General features: G+C 40.3%; 1 protein-coding gene across 2 annotated transcripts in view; it reads left to right on the forward strand.

Moving 5' to 3' along the window:
• The window catches only part of RGS12 (regulator of G protein signaling 12), a 253,779-nt gene that overhangs the window by 95,567 nt on the left and 140,473 nt on the right, over positions 1-17,739 (forward strand). The window lies entirely within an intron of this gene.

Genomic DNA, 17,739 nt, shown 5'->3' on the forward strand with positions numbered 1-17,739 from the left:
CAGATAAATTGGATTCAATCCCTGATGGAAGGCTCTAGAATGAAGGGATATGGAATTGTAGAAGTGGGGCTAACCCTACCAGAGAAGTTAGGGCTGAGGAAGGGAGCGCATTCTGGGTGAGAAGATAGCCTTCCATGAAAACGTAGAGCGAGGATGAAGTAAGTACCTTGTGAGAGGCTTAGCAAGAAGGTCAGTGTTACTAGAGAACAGTACAGGGAGGGCAGTAAGGTATAAGAAGAACTACAAACGTAGGAAGAGGTCTGGTAATGAAGGGCTTTGAAAATGAAAAGGAGAATTTTGTTTTTGATCTTAGAGGTAATAGATAGAGGTAAACTGGAGTTTACCAGGGAGAGACGAGCCAGGGGAACCACCGAGCAGGCTGTAGCAGAAGTCCAGCTGATGAGGGCCTGCCTTAGGGTAGTGGGAGTGTTAGAGGAGAAAAGAGGCCATGTACAAGAGATGCTATGAAGATAGAAATGAGGTAGAGGCATTAACATTTCAGAGAACCAAGGAAGGGGATCCAGAGTTGGTAACTGAGTTCAGCCTTGAAGGGAAGATAAGGATTCTAATAGGTAGAAATGAAAATGGGAGTGCATCACCTAGAATTTTACACAGAATGTCCTAAATGCATAGATTTTTAAACATCTCTTTTCCACAAGAAAAGGTGGAAGTGAGAATTGCTTATATTGTTCCTTTCATATAGAATCTCCCATCTACTCAGTCTTTTAATCCACAGACATCTCCAAATCTTTCAGCCCTGACCTCAAATTCCACCTCCTCCTCCTACATTTCCCCCTCCTCCCTTACCTTCTGTCTTAGAAGATTGGTTCTAAGACAGAAGAGTGGTAAGGGCTAGGCAATGGGGGTTTAAGTGACTTGCCCAGAGTCGCACAGCTAGGAAGTGTCTGAGGCCAGATTTGAACCCAGGACCTCCTGTCTCTGGGCCTGGCTCTCAATCCACTGAACCACCTAGTTGCCCCCTCCACCTTTTCTTGTGAAGGCTTCTTAGTTACTTCAACTAGAAATAATCATTATCTCCTTTGAACCTCTGCAACACAGGGGACTTGGAGATGATAATCAACAACTCATTTGACATAAATTTTCTTCTTTGTGTTAACCTTTTCTCTCTTCTTGGATTGTAAAAATTCTTGAAGCTAATGATAATACCTTATATTTCTTTACATATTCTATAATTCAGGAACTTCTTCATTAATTGTTAATAATTTTTAGATGGTACCAGAATTGGTCTGTTCACAAAGTAAAGACATATAAATTCCCTTGGCATATGTGTTTGGTTGCCTAAGCAGAGAATTGACTGCTGAGGAACAGGTGCTCCCTACCTAAACCTGAGGATAATTTAGTCAATATTGGTTTTTGCCCTTGACTTTTCAAACTTATTTGGGATTTCACAGAAATTATGCAGGGATTCCAATCACTCTACAAGAGTAGTAATTTAACAAAATCACAGTAGACACTTTTAACTCCTCCCCATTCTCTGTAGCTCAACACTTTTGTTGAGTCTAGGTCTTGCTTAGATTTTGTGTTGTGTGCCATTATCTACCTAGGTGGCACAATGGATAGAGTGCTGGGTCTAGAGCCGAGAAGACCTGAGTTCAAATCTTGGCCACTGTCAAGCGCCTGCAAGTTATGTGACACTGGGAAAATCACTTAAGTCTCCTTTTGCCTCAATTTCCTTAACTGAAAAATGGGGAATCAAGGTCGTTTTGAGGATTAAGTGAGATAATATATGTACAGGCCTTAGCACAGTACCTCACACATTGTAGGTGCTTAATAAAAGCTTATTCCTTCCTTTCTCCTGTTCTCTCCTACATTGTGTATTATGTTGGGCATTTGTATTAAAGGTAAAGCTTTATGCTAATCTTTCTGAACAAACTTCTCCGGACAAGACCATTATCTAATTGTCAGAGGTTTCTACATACACAAAAGCCCATTAAAAAGTAAATACTGGCTCTGTGACATTTTTAAAATGCAGTTTTGTCAACAGTTATTATCCCTTAATATTTTCTAGTTGAAAATAATCTCTTTGAAGGCAGGGTTATTTTGTTTTTTTTTCCTGTGGATTGTTTAGAGCTTGCACATAGTAGGTACTTGTTGAATAATTATTAAATTTTATTGATTCATGATATAGTAATGTTTCCTTTTTTCTGATCCCAGCTATTTGGAAGCTTTTTTGATTTGTTGCTCTTCCTATAAACCAACATATAAACTAAAAAAACTTATGAGCATCTAAAATGTGTTATAAAATCTACATATTTAAAGCTTTGCTTGTAGGAAAGCCCCTCAGGCCCTCAGCCTTAGCCTATTTTTAATTCTTTTTTTCTCCCTTGCACACTGTTCTAACTAGCTTAGTTATCTGGTTTCCAAGCCAACGGCAGATTAGAAATGACAACTTAGAAGCTGGTATAGGGGCTGCTGCATACTAACGCACTAAAGGTAGTGTGATAGAGGCTGGCACTAAAGAAAAAGTGCCAGACTGAAGAGTATGTGAAAATGATCACCTCGATGGGGGAGGGGCCCCAGGAGTGGAATCCTGAGGAGAGAAGACTCTGGCTGGGAGAGCTGTGAGGGTCTCTCCGTCTTGAGATGTTGAAGAGAGAAAGTGGATAAAGACTTTCTTCTGAGGGTTGCCCACTTTTCCTACTGATGACTGGAAATCTTTCCCCCCAATATTTCCAAATTGAAGGGACTTTCTGAATAATGGGGTTTTGCTCCAGAAACTGTCGTTGCTTCCATGGATTTCAGTTCTGGGGTCTCCTGTTCTCTTAAGTTTGCAGTGAGAGAAACACTGCTTGCTATTAGAATCCTGTCTCCCATTGTTTTTGTTATTACATATTTTTCCATGATAATATGCATTTTGACCTTTCCCATCTCTCTTGTTTTGGCCCTGTTCATAGTGATGTTTCATTGGGCAGTTTCTTACTATGTGTCCTTGACGAGAACACAAAAAGCAAGTCCTGGTATCTCTTTGCACCCTCTGTTGACTTTGGGGTGTCTGTTTATACTGTGTGGTTTGTCTGTTAAATGTCTTAATTGTAGCCAGGTTCTTAACCTCTTCCAATTCTTTCTGCCTTAATATTTCAGAGGCCTCTTGGAGCTTTTTCTTTAGATCATTCTTTTCTCTTTCTTGATTTACTTTGTTATCATGAAGATAGGTGTCAGTGTCTCTAAGTTTGTTAAGTGAGATGGTGTCAAACTTAGGGTAATAATTCCTGAAGAAATTCCTCAAGTGCTTATCACAGCCCTTGCGAAATTGTCTCCTCACATGTACTTCTGATTCATTTGAATTAGGGCTAAAACCTAACAGTCCCTCAGTTTTTTCAATAAGGCGAACAATAAATGAGCTTGCATGTTCATTTTTTTTTCTTGGGATAATATGTTAAATTTTCCCCATGCATTGGGTCTTTCTGACAATTGCCTCATTCCCTGCAATAGATCCTCACAGCATTTTCTTAGATAAGCCATTGATCTTGGATTAGAAAAATCCAGATCCTCAAAAAACTTATGGTCAGCTTATGAGTGAAGAATCTTTTTTAGTTTGCTCAATAAAATTTTTATGTTCCTGGGGTGTAAAAAGTTCAGATGAAAGAATTTCTACATCCTCAAAATCTGGTTCATAGAGGCAAAATGCTCTCTTCAGTTCTTTAATTGTGAGATGAGGCTCTAATAAAAATTTAGGCATATGCTTACATAACGATTCTAAGTCATGAATGGTAAATGACTTATGAACCTTTGCATGTAAAATGCCAGAGTTATCAGTGACCTTAGCTACATCACGCAAAGGCATAATCTTTTGAGCCTTTGATGCATTTGTAATATTATTAGCAGATGCATTAATTGGTGCCTATATGTTATTGGCAAGGTCATTTCCCCCTACTGCACCTAATGGCGTCTCAGTATTAGTATTAGTAACTACATTGCCCCTATTAGTCTGTCTCATCACATTCCCAGTCTCCTTGTTGGTTCCCTTCCCCATGCTTTGTCTTCTCTGCATGTAATCCTGGCATATCTCAGTTATAATAGGGATCTGACCAAGCAATGCCTCTAATCTATTATCAATGACAAGAGCATGTACAGTTTTCTTTTGGAAGATCAGGTTGGCACCAGCTTTGATATTCTTTAAGATGTTAGTTATTACCATGAACACAACATAGACTTGTGGTATGATTTGCCACAGGTAATTTACATCAAGATAATTCATTGGCAACTGTGTCCATTCCATAGTCATATTGGTCAATGTCTCCAGATAATTGTCTATCATCCCTGCCACTGCATTATAAATGATACAGTAGCCCCAATAAATGGCAATTATACCTAGCGCAGTCGACCAAAGTATTAGTTATAACATGTTCTCCATTAGATGTTTCTAGGCTCTAACTGTCAGGAGTTAACAGTTAGAAAATGGTTGTTGTCCCCACAAGCTTTGCTTCTAGATAGTACAGTTTCCCTTTTACAATAGACTCTCTCTTAGTTTTGTAACTGACCAGAGTGGCAGTTGGTAACTGACTTGTTCTCCTCCCCTCCCCCCATGGGGAATCGAGATGTTTTCGATCTTGTGTGGAAACTGCTAGGCAGAGTCAGTGACAAAGGCTGCTAGCCTTAGGAGTTGTAATTGACAACAACTTCACAACTGGCAGTTGAAGGCAGTTGGTGACAGTCACTAAAGCTTTTTTTTTTTAATAAATGGGGTCCTTTTAAATCTGGGGTGCCAACTGTTTTTTTTTAAATCAACAGAGTAAGGGATGTACCCCGAGAGGGAAGGCCTGGACCTTTTGGTATGGAGAGGGGGAAAGAGAGGAGAACTCCCCTTCTTCCATAAAACAGGGTTTAGGAGAGACAGCAGATGTAACAGATTGGCTCAGAGAGAGGAGAGGGGGTTTGAAGACTTTCCCCCTTCTGCCTTCCCTCCTTAGCTAAAGCTGCTCTCTCCAATTCGTTCTTGTCCCTCTTGTTCCCCTTCCACTACTCGAGACCGAAAGGCCTCCCCTTGATCTGTTCACTCACACTCAGTGTGGGGAACAGATAACTTTTGATGTTAACTCAATCAGGTAATACAGAAGGAATAACAGGCAGGGAAGAATGGGAAAAGGAATGTGGGAAAAGGGGGTCCCTGTCTCTATCTAAACCCTTTTCCTTCTTCCTTGAATTTGGGGGGAACTCAGGCCTTGGCAGCCTGAGCCCCTTGAGAGAAAATCAGGTTGACTCACCCCTGGGCAACAGGAGTTGAGGTAAAGTCTGCACAGGTTTCTCTGCAGGAAGTCCCTTCAATTCGGAAGTATTGGGAGGGGGGGAAGATTTCCAGTTACCAGCAGGAAAAGTGGGTAACCCTCAGGAGAAAGTCTTTATCCACCTTCTCTCTTTAACGGCTCAAGACAGAGAGACCCCTCACTGCTCTCCTCACCAGAGTCTTCTCTCCTCAGGATTCCCACTCCTGGGGCCCCTCCCCCGTCGAGGTGATCAGTTTTACATACTCTTCAGTCTGGCACTTTTTCTTTAGTTCCAGCCTCTATCACAGTAGGGAATTGGGACTACTCATAGCCTAATTGGTGAGGGAGGGAGAGATGTGAAGGCTATAAAAGTTTACAGACTTTAATTCATTCTTTATCAGTCAGTATGGGTTCCCTCTCTGCCTGGACAGATGGATTCTCCTATGCCTTCTTATCTTATGGAATTTTTGTCCATGTTTCTACAAATTATTGGCCCACTTTATTAGAAGCTTCTCAACTTCTTTTTCTATTTCTCAGACCAAGGCACAGTGCTTAGCTGTTTGTCTGTCCTCCATTCTTGCTGCATGAGTTACTCACCTCTTTTCTAGCTTTATTTGCTCACCAGAGTCTGTGACCATTTAGTACAGGAGCAAATAATCCTTTTCAATACAGTAGACTCTGCAGGTATCATTTCTACAGTATTGTCAAGCATTTGAGTTATTGAGAAAATGATTACATGAATCTGGACACTCTGTTTTAAAAGAGGGAAGTATGGAATATATTTTGGAAAGATTTCTCTATGGTTAAAAGAAACATTTTAATGCTGAAAGGAATAAACTCGTAGCCATCTTCATTCCTTGAAGATTCCCCATAGCTAAATTATTACTGTATAACATCCTTATAAGAATCCTGGGCTGAATACTAATACTATTTCATTTCAGTATCTGAAATTTCACTATTTGAGATGACAATCTCGGTGTACTTGTTTGTTCTAGAATGTTCTGTTGCCAGATCACTGATAGCAACAAATAGCATTTGGGTTAAAGAATTGGTGGTGGCAGTTCAGTTCAGTTCAGTTTATTTGTATTTCAGTTGTGTCTGACTCTTTGTGAACCCCATCACAAAGATATTGTAGTGGTTTGCCATTTTCTTCTCTAGATCATTTTATAGATGAGGAAACTGAGGCATAGGGTTAAATGACTTGCCCAAGGTCACCCAGCTAGTAAGTATCTGAAGCTAGATTTAAACTCTTGAATCTTCCTGACTCCAACCTAGCACTCTATTTCCTGTGCCTAGCTACCCTTGGTGGTGCCACACGTGTTTTTCTCTGCCCAGCTGCTTGCACAGAGTATTCTTGAGTATCTTTCTCTGAATATCTGTCAGGAGATTTGTCTCAGATTGGTACAACTTGGGGCCAGTTTGTGGGACCAAAAATGACAGTCCCTTTGAATTGGGATTCATGGCAAAGGGAATCAAGCTTTGGTTTGGCAGAGGAGGAATTAGTGCAGAAAGCCCTCAGACTTTTACCTCATCCAGCATGTGGAACTGACTTTTCACTTTAATTGTGACAGGGGCATAATAGCATTCAGCCCTCCCCATCTAGGTAGGCATCCAGCCATCCCCATATAGTAAGGCCCAACTATGCCCTTGGATCCCTTAACCTTTGGCTGGAGGCTGCAGGCAAAGTGCTGGGGTGGGTAAAGGAGTGACAGCTATTATTTCTCTTGACCCAGGGATGTGAGAACTGGGCCATAAGGTCCAGCGTCTTTTCCACAGATTGGGGGAGAGCTGTCCAATGGTAATAGATCCATTATGTAGTAGTGGTTAGAGCCAGATGGGGAAGCACAGGCCGTGGATGGGAGCAAGGCAAGACTTATGGGGCAGAGCAGGTGGAGAGTCACTGAGAGGAAAATGTCAGATACTCAGGAGCAAAGCCCTAGTTGCAACTCTAATTCTGCCTTGGTTTTTCTGAGAAACTAGACTTATAGAATAAATGAATATTTTGTCTTTAAGTAGTTGCTTACATCCATAATCTCATTAAGTAATGCCTTTCATTTGCAGATTTTGACTGACCCATCATGAGAGTATGTGTGTGTGTGTGTGTGTATGTGTGTGTGTGTGTGTATGAGTGTATATGCACGAGCATGCATGCATGTGTATGTGTGCTGAACTGATCTGACCACCTGAGTTATTCTGCTTTCTGAACTGCCTTAATCCTAGAGCTGCATGGAATCAGAAAGATTTTGGGGTAAGGGGGAGGAATAAATATTTAAATAGCACCCACTATGTGCCTAACACCATGCTGAGCACTCAGCCTCTTTTATGAGCTCATCAGGGCTTGCCCCTGCTTTGTGTAGTCAGAGGACCAATGCCTGGTATTGCCTAGCAACATCTTGAAAATCATGGTCCTTTCTTCTTCCCTTTCTTAGGCCCACTTTGCTGGGGGAGCCCCGGCCCTCATGGGAAGGAGTCAGAGGGATGTCCTGTATAAAGTCTTGTGTTTCCTGATATGAGAGATAACAGCCACAATATTTTCCAGGGCTTCCTGAACCATATTAAAATGTAATTGAGAGATATCTAACAAAATAAAAAATAAAACATATATAATGTTATTATAAAACACATGTGTATACATGTGTATACATATACACACATATGCAAAAATAATACTAATTTGTGGTTTTCTAAGTTAATATGCCACCTTTCTTTTTGGGTTTGATACCACTGGTTAGTGGATCTAGCTGGGAAAACCTGGGTTCAAATTCTTCCACAGACAATTATTAGCCATGTGATTCTAAGCAAGTCACTTGTAATCCATCTCAGCCTCAGTGTTCTTTTTCTGAAAACTGGAAATAATAACAGCACCTATCTTATAGGATGATTGTAAGGAAATAAATGAAATTGCCCTGGAAAAGTACTATGAAACCTCGAAGTGCTATATGTTATTTTTATTATTGTTTTATTATTATCGTCATCATTATCATCGCTATCCTTTGGGGGTTTCTAGTTAAGACACGTGGTTTTCTCTTGAACATACCAGGTAAAAGGGCTTACTGCTTTTCCCTTTGCCTGGTTCATCTTATTCTTATCAAAGTCCTTTTATCCTTAGTAATAAAAGGACCCTCTCTCATGACACTATTTGAATGAGTGGAGTAAAACTCAAATGGGAACTTGTGGGCCACCAAAACATATCTAAAAATTCCTGTGGGCTGTTGATTGGCTTAGAAGATCTCATTAAATTGTTTATATTCAATTTTATCTTTATTTATTTGCTAAGTTTTTCCAATGACATTTTTCTCTAGTTCAGGCAGCTTGGCATAAGCCTCATGTTTGGCGCTTCTGATTTGAACAACTTGAGCTATTGATGCCTCTTTTTTAGTGCCTCAATCCAAGGACAGCTGAGCTGCTTATGGATTGCTTCAGGTCATGCTCATCTATCTGTTCATTATCAGAAATCTGTAGCTACCCTGGCTTGTCATGTAAACAGCGTGCCCTGGTGTTCTTATCTTATTTCTCTGTCCATTCTATTTGTAGTTATCCTGTTTTAACTCACCCTCTAGCAGATGGTTGATTCTCCTCTTGGTGCCCATTCTCTGCACATGTCCAGACTGGTAGAGCTGTGTAGGAGCAGGGATCATTGCAATACTGGCTGAGTTTCAGGATTTGGATGTTTGTTATCTTGTCTTTCTATTTAGGAGTAGCTCATAGGTGACACTGATGAAACTGCTCAGGAATCTAGGTTCTCTGTACAAACTTCATGGCTGAAGGAACTGGTTAGCAAAAAGGGAAGAACACTTAGCACATTCACTAATGTTCACTCATTGCAGTCTTCTTGGCCCTATTTAGTATTTTCTTGGCAAAGATACTAGAGTAGTTTTATCTCTTCTTTCTCCAGTTCATTTTTCAGATGAGGAAACTGAGGAAAAGAGGATTAAGTGACTTGTCCAGGGTCATACACCTAGTAAGTGTCAGAGGCTGGATTTGAATTCATGAAGATGAGTCTTCCTGACTCCAGGCCCAGCAGTTCATCTACTGTGCCACCTCGCTGCACAATTAGGATTATATTTATACTTTTACATGGGAAAATCATGTGTTAGCTTGAATAATAGCCTACATCTTCAGTTTTAACTGGTATATGAATGAATGTAGGGTCAGATGAAGAGATCTTAGCTTAGACTAAGTCATATTTGACTTGAACTGTAAATACGACCAATTAATTTATAGTTTTTCTCTACTAGGACTTTATGTAATGATAGCTGAATGCTGCTAACATCATAGTGTAGGCTTTTTTTTTAAACATTATTTTATTTGGTCATTTCCAAACATTATTCATTGGAAACAAAAATCATTTTCTTTTCCTACCCTCCCCCCCCACCCCCACCTCTTCCATAGCCGGCGCATGATTCCACTGGGTATCACATGTGTTCTTGACTCGAACCCATTTCCATATTGTTGGTATTTGCATTAGAGTGTTCATTTAGAGTCTCTCCTCAGTCGTATCCCCTCCACCCCTGTAGTCAAACAGTTGCTTTTCTTTGGTGTTTTTACTCTCATAGTTTATCCTCTGCTTGTGGATAGTGTTTTTTAGATCCCTGCAGATTGTTCAGGGACATTGCATTGACACTAATAGAGAAGTCCATCACCTTCGATTGTACCACAGTGTATCAGTCTCATTGTGTAGGCTTTTAAGAAAATTGAATTATATTGTCTACCATAGTCAAATATTATCTGTTAAAAGGATAAAACCGAGAGGCAGTAGTGAAGTAGTGGATAGGGATCTGGCCTCAGAGTCAGTAAGACCAAGATTCAAGTGCTGTCTCTGACATGATATGCCTGTGTGGCTCTGGAAAAGTCACTTCCTGACCACATGGGCTCTAGCCCATGTTACCACCTTTCACCCATAAATGTTAAGTGCCTCCCTGAATTCTTTAAGAGTATGATGTGTAGGATGCTGACTAGCATTGGTAGAGAGAGTCTCTTCACTGGGACAGACTGTCCTAAACCATTGAAATCACAGGTAATGGGAAATGAGAATTGTGAACTTTAGATTACTCCACCCTTTTTAGTAGAACAAAATCAGGAATGTCTACACCCATACTTAAGGATTAAGTATCTAGGAGGATGGCCTATGATAGACATGTGCTAGCAAATGACAAATCAGAAACAGCTGACAGACCCCTGGGCTATCCTAAGTCAAGCTTAAGCTACTATTGGTACAGGTGAGACGCAGGAAAGTGATGTAAAACTGTCACTTTCTCCCTCTGGCCTCTTTGGCGGCGGAGAGGTGGCTGGTGGCAGCGTGCTGAGACTTTTGGCATCTTGGTGTGGCGGCAGCTATTGTCCGGGTTAGCGGTGAGTTTTCCTTGATACCATACTGGAAGAAGCCTCTTAACCTAGTTCAGGTAAGGCATCTTCTCTGAGCTCTCTCATAGTTAAGGCTGATTTTTCCTCCTTTACCTTCCAAACACCATCCTCTTAGAAAAAGCCTTTAATCTTCAAAGACCTCATGGCAGAAGACTTTGAACACCCCCTGGCACAGACCAGGCGGGAGAAATCCTATACCTTTCCCTCTCTCTTCTCCTTAATTCTTTCCCTCTATATTAATTAAACCACCATAAATTTCCAAGCTGACTTGGGTATTTTATTTGGGATGTTCCCTGTTGACCAAAATTAATTTAGATTAGGTCACTACCCTAAAATTATCCTTACAGTCTGAGAGAAAAGAGGATGAGAGGAGAGGAAGACAAAGTCAGAAAGAGATAGAGAGGAAGAGAAAGAAAGACAGGAGAGAAATAGAAAGGAGAAAGGAAAGAGACAGAGGAGAGAAGGAGAGAGAGGGAAAGAGAAGAAGAGTGGGAGGGAGGGAAAGAGAGTTTCTCATATTCTTCGTGTTTAGAAAAAAAGTACCTTATTTTCCTTGTTGTTTTTCTGGGCAGGCAGTTTGCTGCCAGGATAATTTGGTTTTGAGTTTTTTTTTTTAACTTTACATTTATATATTTCATTATAATCTACAAAGTTCTCCTCAGAACAATCTAGTGAGATAGGTAGTAAAAGAAAAGAATTATCATTTTGCAAATGAGGTTAAAAGAGATGGTGACTTATCAAAGGTCATACAGTTGAAATGAGGACTTGAATCTCAGGTTTTCTGATTTCATGTTCAGTCATTTCCATTATGCTACCTTAAAATAAAAAAAAAATTTTTTTTCTCAAATGCATGTGAAAACATTTTTGACATTTATTTAAAATATTTTTGAGTTTCAAATTCACTCCCTCCCTTTTCCCTTTCCAGAGATTGTAAGCAATTTGATATAGGCTATACATGTAAGTCATGAAAAACATATTTCCACATTAGTCATGTGTAACAAAACACAAACAAAAAAACAACCAACAAACCAAATCCCAAGAAAAATGAAGTAAAAAAATAATATGCTTTGATTTACAATTAGACTCCATCAACCCTTTCTCTGGAGGTAGGCAGATAGGCAGCATTTTTCATTTGAGTTCTTTGGAATTGTCTTGAATCATTACATTGCTGGAAATAGCTAATCCATTCACAGTTGATCATTGTATAATTTTCCTGTTACTGTTTACAATGTTCTTCTGGTTTTGCTCCCTTCACTTTGCATGAGTTTATATGTGATTCCAGGTTTTTCCGAAAACATCTTGCTTGTTTGTTTAGTCATTCCCTCAATTTCTAATTTTTTGCCACTGCAAAAGAACTGATATAAATATTTTTGTACATTTAGTGCCTTTCGCTTTTTCTTTGATATTTTTGGGATACAGACTTTGTAGTGCTTTTGCTGGATTAAAAGGTATGCAAGCCAGTTTTATAGACCTTTGGGCATAGTTCCAAATTGTTCTCCAGAATGGTTGGATCAATTCATGACTCCACTTAACAGTCCTTTAGTGTCCCAATTTTCTCATATCCCATCTAACACTGATGATTTTCCTTTTCTGACATGTTAACTAATTTGATAGGTATAAGATGATACCTCAGAGTTGTTTTAATTTATATTTCTCCAATTAATATCCACTATATTATCTTATCAATTCCCTGGATTTTATTGCTTCTCTTGTCTTTTTCTCTCTGGTCATCTGACTCTGTAGAAACTTAGGAAGTGACTTAAAGGATTTGAAGGGAAGGAAAGAATTAGAATGGAAGATAGGAGAATAAGTTGATAATATGTGCTTAACTTGATTACCCTTAAGGTGGAGTGAGAGAAAGAAGAATAAAAAGGGCAGGAATACAGATGAAGAGAAAACAAACATTGATCTTCACTTTTGTGTTCCTAAATATTCCTTATTTTCTACCCAAAAACCTTTTAGCCAAGTGCTAAGATTCAACAAAACTAAGAAGACAGCTATTAGGAAGGTTCATTTCAGTGAACATTTATTTATTAAACATCCTCTATATTCCAGGCACTGTGTTAGGCACTTGGGATATAAAGGCAAAAATAAAATAACCCCTGTCCTCAAGGAACTTATATTTTGTAGGGATTTTTTTTCTTTCTTTTTTCTTTTCTTTGTTTTTGAAAATTTTATTTAGTCAATTCAGAACATTATTGCTTGGTTACAAGAATCACATTATTTCCCTCCCCTCCACCCACCCCTTCCTGTAGCTGACACAATTCCACTGGGTATTACAGGTGTCCTTGATCAGAGCCTATTTCCATGTTGTTGATGTTTGCACTAGATGTTCATTTAGAGTCTATATTATATCCCCAATCATATCCCCTTGATCCATATAATCAGTCAATCATTTTTCTTCAGTGTTTCTACTCCTGCAGTTTTTCCTCTGAATGTGGATAGTGTTCTTTCTCATAGATTCCTCCTGTTTGTTCAGGATCACTGCATTGCCACTAATGGAGAAGTCCATTACATTCGATTGTACCACAGTGTATCCATCTCTGTGTACAAGGTTCTCCTGGTTCTGCTCCTCTCATTCTGCATCACTTCCTGGAGGTCGTTCCATTTCCCATGGAATTCCTCCAGTTCATTATTCCTTTGAGCACAATAGTATTCGATCACCAATATATACCACAATTTGTTCAGCCATTCCCCAATTGAAGGGGAAAAATTTCCAATTTTTTGCCACCACAAAGAGTGCAGCTATGAATATTTTTGTACAAGTCTTTTTCCTTATTATCTCTTTGGGGTACAAACCCAGCAGTGCTATGGCTGGATCAAAAGGCAGACAGTCTTTTAGTTCCTTTGGGCTTAGTTCCAAATTGCCCTCCAGAATGGTTGGATCAATTCATAACTCCACCAGCAATGCATTAATGTCCCAACTTTGTCACATCCCCTCCAGCATTCATTGCTTTCCTTTGCTGTCATGTTAGCCAATCTTCTAGGTGTGAGGTGATACCTCAGAGTTATTTTGATTTACACCTCTCTCATTATAAGAGATTTAGAACACTTTTTCATGTGTTTATTAATAGTTTTGATTTCTTTATCTGAAAATTGCCCATTCATATCCCTTGGCCATTTATCAGTTGGAGAATGGCTTGATTTTTTGTACAATTGATTTAGCTCTTTATAACTTTGAGTAATTAGACCTTTGTCAGAGGTTTTTTGTTATGAAAATTGTTTCCCAATTTGTTGCTTCCCTTCTAATTTTGGTTACATTAGTTTTGTTTGTACAAAACCTTTTGAATTTAATGTAATCAAAATAATTGATTTTACATTTTGTGATTTTTTCTAGCTCTTACTTGGTCTTAAAGTCTTTCCTTTCCCAAAGATCTGACATGTATACTGTGTTCACCTAATTTACTTATAGTTTCCTTCTTTATATTCAAGTCATTCACCCATTCTGAGTTTATTTGGTGTAAGGTGTGAGATGCTGATCTAAACCTAATCTCTCCCATACTGTTTTCCAATTTTCCCAGAAGTTTTTATCAAATAGTGGATTTTGGTCTCCAAAACTGGGGTCTTTGGGCTTATCATAGACTGTCTTACTGAGGTCACTTACCCCAAGTCTATTCCACTGATCTGTAGGGATTTATTTTCAAGCAGCAAAAGATGATGTTCCAAGAAATTTCAAAATTGGACATACTTTAGAGTTGAAGTATTATTATTAGTATCTATTAGTATTAAAACACTTTATCTAATAATTAATTCACTTAATTAATAATTAATAATCCTATTGCCCAAATTTCACCCCATGTCTGACCACCACATCCAGCCAGAGCTGACAGTGGTTGTGAGTTTTCAAGAGTGCAGTAGATTCTGGTCTAATTTGAAGTGCTTTACCAAGGAGATCAACATGAGGAAATGATGGTAATGTGGAGCATCCCAGACTGTGTCCTCAGGGAGGAAAAGCCAAGCATAATGCATTGAGCCATCTCAGGGAACATTCAGGGAGAAAGGATGGGTTCAGAGCTTATTACAGCATGAGCAAGATTTTATTCACTCAGTTCCCAAATTAATGAGTCTCTGATAGCCATTCTGATTTAATTTGCCTTGAAATACCTTGCATTTGTTGTAGCAGTTGAACTTATGTACCTTCAGACTAAGACTGGTCCTCTTAACTGTTACCTGGTAGTGAGGTAGTAAAGGGTGCTAAAATGCTCAGAGATCCTAAATTGATAAGTTGTTAAACCAAAATGGCTAAAATTAGAGGGGGGCGGGGCGGATATTCTGAATGGTTTAAAGGGACCAAAAAATTACTTACAAAATGCAATAAGGTTGATTCTTATTTTAAGTAAGGTTGCTCCTAGATCCTTTAAAGCCTTCCCTGGTTTGGAGGAGCCTGTCTGAGCTCATGCATCAATGACATCCTCCTTGAGAATGCAGGGTCACCTCCACACCTTGGTGAGACATTGGAATAGGATTTATTCTGATACAGTCTGGAAAGGGTCATCAGCAGGAGGTTGGACTATCTTTTTGGTCTTGGCAGCTTAGGAGAAGCAGAGCCTTTTCTGTGGGTATGAGTGCATAAGTATCCATATTGATGACATCATGGAGTGTTTGAATTACTTTCTAAAGATTGCAAGATAAATTCATTATTAGGTAAATTGGTTGCTTGGATTGGTTGCTTCCCAGTATAGTATGCTGATTGTAAAAACGTTGTCTCTTTCTTGTGTTGAGACACTGTCCAAAATAAGTGAATGGACAAAAGCCATAAAAAAAAGTCTACATGTTTAGTAGGTGGCTTTGAATGAATGGAACATTGGATGGTGTAGCAAGTAAAGGCAGGTAATAACTCTTTATTAAGTGCCTGCTATGTGCCAGGAGCTATGCTGTGCCTTAATAGCCTTAAATTGCTATTCTCTATTCTCATGACTATGTCTTAGAATCTTGGTAGGAGTGAGCATGTGGCATACCCGCTCTGTATCCTCTGGACTAACTAGAAAGAACTGGGCGTGCTGTAAGCACTCAGTACTCAACTACTGGGCATTATTTTTTTTCCCTTTAAGTCTGGCCCATAGGCTGGAGACACCACTGGGCTGAGGCCCCAGGGCTGCTGTGTTTCCCCAGGTTGGGCTTTGGGAGCTGGCTGCCCTCTCTGCACAGGAAGGAGCCTCCTCAGCCTCCCGCTCATCATCCCTACCCCGGCTCCCTAGGGGAAGCTGCTCACTTTGTCTCTAACTCAGCTATTCCCCAAAAGGGGGACATCAAGAGATATTCAGTCTGTAGTTGTGTGTGGTCTAGCTTATTTGTTGACTTAAACCCATGCCTTCTGTCTTAGAATTGATACCGAGTGTTGTTCCAAGGCAGAAGATCCGTAAAGGCTAGGCTTGCTCAGGGTCATGGAGCTACACGTGTCTGAGGCCAGCTTTGAACCCAGGACCTCCTGACTCCACATGTGGCTCTCAATCCGTGAGTCACCTGCCTGCCCCTAGCTAATTTATTTTTACACAAAAGGAATGATAAGCACAAGAGAATGATAGTTGTGCACGAGCAGAACCATTTAAAAAGCATTCAGGATCTTAACTTCCTACTAGCATGGTCAGCTGGTAGGCTAATGGTATTCCACCCTCATCAGACCTAAAGCCGTTTGCTGGTTAGCCATGCTGTATGGACCAGTGACTCAGTGCAGCCGAATCCTATCGCTGCAGACCGTTTGATGCTCACCGGGGCACGACGCAGTGGAGAGGCAAAGCCTGGCCTACGGGAAGCCAGGGGCCCTGGCAGAAGGCCGGCGAGTTGAGCCCAGGCTCCGCATGGGAATCGTGGTTCTTGGGCCATTATGTCAGGGAGAGGAGTAGAAGGTCACCCCGCACTTCTCACTAAACTCCTGTCATCTGCCCACTGGGCAGCGTCCAAGGGAGAGTCCCCCAACCAGAACCCATCCCCGCCGTCTCCTGGCGTGTCCTTGTCAACAGCTCAGAAGCTAGTTAACTCAGTGGACAAGGTCTGTGCTTGCTTGGTGACGAGAAGGAGGCCACAGACTCTGATTATAGCAGATTCTAAGCTTTCTTATTGGATTCCAGGGCCCATCTCCCCTCCCCCATGGCAGTCAGCTGGAATGTGGTCTCCAAGAGGCCTTCCCAGTTCTCCCTTCCTCAGTATTCCCATCCTGCCTTAATTGCTTTGTGTTGTGCATTTTGTCTTTATCCATGGTGAATGCCTTGTGGTACCAGCCCCCTGGAGCATGTAAATTCCTCCAGGCCAGGTTCTGTTTGTTTCCCCATGGTTTAGTGTAGGGCTTGGCAAATAGTAGGAGCTTAATAAATGCTTGTTGTTTGATTGGTTACAAAGATGTTTTGATCAGTCCTTGCTGGGGAAGATTAGAAAAAAATTGGAAGAATGGTCCCAACGACAGGATTTAGAATTAGAAGGGCCTCTCCCACTTAGTAGATTAGAAAGGTGAAGTCCAGAGTGTGTGATTTGCTTGTGGTCCCAAAGGCAGGATGGATCTGAGCTGGACTTTGAATCCAGGTTTCCTGACTGCTAGTCCAGCGTCCACCACTTCACATATTTCTTTCTTTGTCCCTCACTTCCCCACCTGGAAGGTTATATACCTCTTCTTTTCCTGCCACCCAATCCATACTTTGGGCTTTGGGAAAAAAAAAGAGACAAAACCCAGGCAAGTTAGGAGAGGAAATCTAGTGGAGAGCTCTAGTGGTTTGTATCCGCTGGAGAATGGGGTAGGGGAGAACAGAATAAACGTTACTAAAGACCACCCCACTCCACTGCACTGTTCATCTTAGTGTAACTTTAATTACCAAATAAGGAAGCAAGTGATAATTATACCTAATAATAGTAGCTGCCTTTGTATAGAGCTTTAAGTTTGACAAAGGAATTTCTATATTATCTCTTTTGGTCCTCATATTAACCCTGGGGATAGGTAATATTATTATCCTCATTTTATAGGTGAGGAAGCTGAGGATAAGAGGAGTTAGATGACTTGTCTAAGGTCACATAGCTACTATGTGTCTATGACAGATTCAAAGTCAGTTCTTAAAGTGTAGCATTGTGCTTGGCAGAGAGGAGGGGCCATATAAATGCTTATTCCCTTCTCTTCATCCTGACTTAAAATCCAGTTCTCTATCCACTACACCACTTTGCTTCC

The sequence above is a fragment of the Monodelphis domestica genome, chromosome 6, assembly GCF_027887165.1.
Source record: "Monodelphis domestica isolate mMonDom1 chromosome 6, mMonDom1.pri, whole genome shotgun sequence".
Lineage (NCBI taxonomy): Eukaryota > Metazoa > Chordata > Mammalia > Didelphimorphia > Didelphidae > Monodelphis > Monodelphis domestica.